This window comes from Armigeres subalbatus, chromosome 1 (genome assembly GCF_024139115.2).
Source record: "Armigeres subalbatus isolate Guangzhou_Male chromosome 1, GZ_Asu_2, whole genome shotgun sequence".
NCBI classification, from domain to species: Eukaryota; Metazoa; Arthropoda; class Insecta; order Diptera; family Culicidae; genus Armigeres; species Armigeres subalbatus.
In genome coordinates this window covers 175617750-175622700 of record NC_085139.1, presented here as the reverse complement: position 1 = coordinate 175622700, position 4951 = coordinate 175617750, and positions in this window count along the sequence as shown.

Here is a 4951-nt window from a genome sequence, read left to right as displayed (position 1 = left end):
CTTTTACTATCTAATTGAACTGTATAGACTCTATGAATGAAGCACATCTGTACGAACAGCTCAACACAAGCAAACATTGGATCATCTATTTGCTGAAGTGGAGATGTTTCGTTCGTGAAATCCCGCCTAGTTAAGACTTGAAATCAACGCCATCTGTTAGTTACTGGCTGAGTCCTAAACCATTTCAATGTTACGTACGTTATACATTTACTGAGTTATTTTGTTACATAGATAATACAGAAAATTGCAGTAGAATAAATTATTCAATGTTATTATTTGTAGTTTATTTCAACAGCAATTCTCAAGTGTGTTTACCGTTATTATTATTATTTATTATTTATTCAGACTAAGGCCGAAGTGGCCTGTGCGGTATATAAGAGTCTTCTCCATTCGGCTCGGTCCATGGCTACACGTCGCCAACCACGCAGTCTACGGAGGGTCCGCAAGTCATCTTCCACCTGATCGATCCACCTTGCCCGCTGCGCACCTCGCCTTCTTGTGCCCGTCGGATCGTTGTCGAGAACCATTTTCACCGGGTTACTGTCCGACATTCTGGCTACGTGCCCGGCCCATCGCAGTCGTCCGATTTTCGCGGTGCGAACGATGGATGGTTCTCCCAACAGCTGATGCAATTCGTGGTTCATTCGCCTCCTCCACGTACCGTCCGCCATCTGCACTCCACCATAGATGGTATGCAGCACTTTCCTTTCGAAAACTCCAAGTGCGCGTTGGTCCTCCACGAGCATCGTCCAGGTCTCGTGTCCGTAGAGGACTACCGGTCTTATTAGCGTTTTGTAGATTGTCAGTTTGGTACGGCGGCGAACTCTATTCGATCGGAGCGTCTTGCGGAGTCCAAAGTACGTACGATTTCCAGCCACTATGCGTCTCCGAATTTCTCTACTGGTGTCATTTTCGGCAGTCACCAGTGAGCCCAAGTACACAAATTCTTTTACCACCTCGATTTCGTCACCACCGATGCAAACTCGCGGTGGGTGGCTCACATTGTCTTCTCTTGAACCTCTTCCTATCATGTACTTCGTCTTCGACGTGTTGATGACTAGTCCGATCCGCTTAGCTTCCCTCTTCAGTCTGATGTAGGCTTCCTCCATCTTCTCAAAGTTACGTCCCATAATATCTATGTCGTCGGCGAAGCCAAATAGCTGGACGGACTTATTGAAAATTGTACCACTCGTGTTAATCCCTGCTCTTCGTATTACACCTTCCAAAGCGATGTTGAATAGCAAACACGAAAGACCATCACCTTGCCGTAACCCTCTGCGGGTTTCGAAGGGACTCGAGAATGCCCCTGAAACTCGAACTACGCACATCACCCGATCCATCGTCGCTTTGATCAACCGTGTCAGTTTATCCGGAAAACCGTGTTCGTGCATTAGCTGCCATCTTCGTCTGTCACATCGCCATTCAGGTGTTCTTCGTAGTGCTGCCGCCACCTTTGGATCACCTCACGCTCGTTCGTAAGAAGGTTCCCGTTTATGTCCTTACACATATCGGGCTGTGGCACGTGGCCCTTACGTGATCGGTTCAACTTCTCATAGAACTTTCGTGTGTTATTAGCGCGGTACAGTTGCTCCGTTTCTTCACGGTCTCGATCTTCCTGCTGGCGCTTTTTCCTCCGGAAAATCGAGTTTTGTCTGTTCCGCGCCTGTTTATATCATGCCTCGTTCGCCCTCGTGCGGTGTTGCAGCAATCTCGCCCATGCTGCATTCTTCTCTTCCACTAACTGCTCACATTCGCCGTCATACCAGTCGTTTCTCTGATCCGGGGGCACCGTGCCAAGTGCAGCGGTTGCGGTGCTACCAATGGCGGATCGAATATCTCTCAGCCATCTTCAAGAGATGCTGCGCCTAGCTGCTCTTCCGTTGGAAGTGCCACTTCCAGCTGCTGCGCGTATTCTTGGGCTAGTCTACCGTCTTGTAGCCGCCCAATGTTAAGCCGCGGCGTCCGATTTCGACGCGTGTTGTACACCGTCGAGAGTTTTGAGCGCAGGCATACTGCAACGAGGTAGTGGTCGGATTCAATATTCGCACTGCGGTAAGTGCGGACGTTCGTGATGTCGGAGAAGAATTTACCGTCGATTAGAACGTGATCGATTTGGTTTTCCGTTTCTTGGTTAGGTGATCTCCATGTGGCCTTGTGGATATTTTTGCGGGGAAGAAGGTGCTTCGGACTACCATTCCGCGGGAGGCTGCGAAGTTTATGCATCGTTGGCCGTTGTCATTCGATACGGTGTGCAGACTATCCGGTCCGATGACCGGTCTATACATTTCCTCCTTCCTACCTGTGCGTTCATGTCACCGATGACGATTTTAACGTCCCGCAGTGGGCATCCATCGTATGTCTGCTCCAGCTGTGCGTAGAACGCTTCTTTCTCGTCGTCGGGTCTCCCTTCGTGTGGGCAGTGCACGTTGATGATGCTATAGTTGAAGAAACGGCCTTTAATCCTCAGCTTGCACATCCTTGCGTTGATTGGCTGCCACCCAATCACGCGTTGGCGCATCTTGCCCAGCACTATGAAGCCGGTTCCCAGCTCGTTGGTGGTGCCACAGCTTTGCTAGAAGGTAGCCGCTCGATGCCCGCTTTTCCACACTTTCTGTCCTGTCCAGCAAATCTCCTGCAGCGCCACGACGTCGAAGTTGCGGGGATGTAATTCATCGTAGATCATCCTGTCGCAACCTTCGAAACCTAGCGACTTGCAATTCCATGTTCCAAGCTTCCAATCGTGATCCTGTATTCGTCGCCTAGGTCTTTGCCGATTATATCGAGTCGCATTATCTCTTATATTGTTCGTAATGATTGGTTTTCTAGGCGGCTTATTGGGCCTGCGCAAACCTCCTGTCTCGTCGGAGGGCCGTCGTGTCAGGGCTGTTTAGCGCCCCACCTAACACCAGGACTTGGGCTTGTGCGCTTTGAGCGGCACACGGTCGCTTTGGTGGAGCCTACTTGCGGATACATGCAGCTTTTTATAGAGGTTTAACAGGGCCCATTGTCAAGCCCCACCACATCCTAGGCAAGCCCCACAACTCGCAGATGGCCTGCGGAGGGATCGTCAAGCCCTTGGACATAGTCCCTGCTGCCCGCAAGTGTGTTTACCGACAAGTCCCTTAAACTAGACGGCAGCGCGAAAACAAAATTGGTGCTGTGTGATGCTTTTTAATTTCACCCGGCAAGGCAGATACGACGTCAACTTTAAAATGCTTATTAAAACGTTAAAACACGTTTTAGCCGAAAATAGTTTGATGTTTCGGGTTAGAAATTTGATTTACTTTTAGATTAGCAACACGAAAGCTGAGTACATTCAAAGTTAATTGTCCATGTTCCGGGTATTAAGGTGGTTATACAACAAAGCACGTGGTTTCCAAGATGGCCGATTTGTGGCTTTGTTGTATAACCACTCTACTGGGAATCTGACGACCAACTCTGGCACAACTTTACACAAACTCAGTGTTGGGAAATGTACATTAAAACACTCAGATTATGCGAATATTTACATTTTATTCAGTCAAATTTCATGCACCAAACAAGCCGACACAGTTTTCCAAAAAAATGTGCGCGGCAGAGTGACATTTTTTTTGCCGATGAGGCACACTGTTTGTTTGCTGCTACGTTAGAGTCGTGCCGGCGTGCGGTCAGCTTTTGCATGAGATTTTTTGTTTCGGTTCGTGCGAATTGAGTTTAATTACATGTGGCGCAAAGCCTAGAAGGTGTGCTATCCGTAGGTACTAATTATTCGTTTTTACCTCTAAAATGAGCAAGGAGTAATGAAATGAATTACCACCAAAAACGGTTATACGTTGTGAAATTATAGTACGAAAACATTAATTGTGGGGAGAGAAAACAGAAAAAACTCAAAGGTGCAGCCCAATCGGGTTGTACGCAAAGGTGACGTAGGACTACGTAGCTATTCAAAATTGATAGTATTTGCCATAATAAATTGTGTCGTTTTATTAACATTGAGCAAACTGCTCGGAGGCCAACTGAATCAAGAAGTCGAATAGTTGTTCCCTGTTGGATAGACTTTGAATCTCTAACCGTGGAATTAACATGACTCATTGGCCGCGTCTCGACTGGCTTTAAGTCGGGGACATCACAATCCTTACTTTGCCACGTACGCTTACATCGCGGGCGAAAATCAAACGTTGCAAATTAACATATTTGCGATTGGTTTCACGCCACTTCTGATTCTGCTTATTTCTCTTTTATTTCGGCTATTTTTGAGGATGGTGTCCTCCAAAAAGGTCTTTATACAAAAGAAGGTTGATCCGATAATCCGATATGAACTTTCTTCAAAGTGCAAAACTCAATCGTAACTAGCAAATTTGATAGCGCGGCGGAGGGAGATGATGCAATCAATTTGAACGGACTACTAACAGCAACCAAGCTAGCACGCTAAACCCAATGCCGCCGAAACAATCCGTTTTCGCAATTAACTCTTTCTTTCTATGAAATGCTGGTCCTGAGAAGAACCAATTTTTTTGTCCCAATGCGTCTTTCCAATAACTAACTGCATCCAAACGCTTGTCAGCACCTTGCGTTAAAATTGTCCGACCGCCACTTGATGATTTTTCGCTAAGCCTCCACCATTTGGAATAAATTTTCAGCATTGCCACTGCTATCCACGCCTTCATGCTGCTGTGTCCGCTCCGCTGCATCAAATATTGTCGAACAGCTCATTCCGCTCTTTCCGCGGAATCCTGATCAAAATGGCTCGCGCGCGCTTGAAAGCAGTTTTCTTGTATTTAATAAATTAAGCCCGTTAGCCCCACCCCTTTGTGATCTGCATGATTGTAAATATAATGTGCACTCATAACGATTAATGAAGGGGCGGGGCTTATGGAATTACTTCATTAGATATAAGAAAGCTGCTTTCCGGCGCGCGCGAGCCATTTTGATCGGGATTCCGCAGACAACGGACCGTTCGGAGAATGACAAA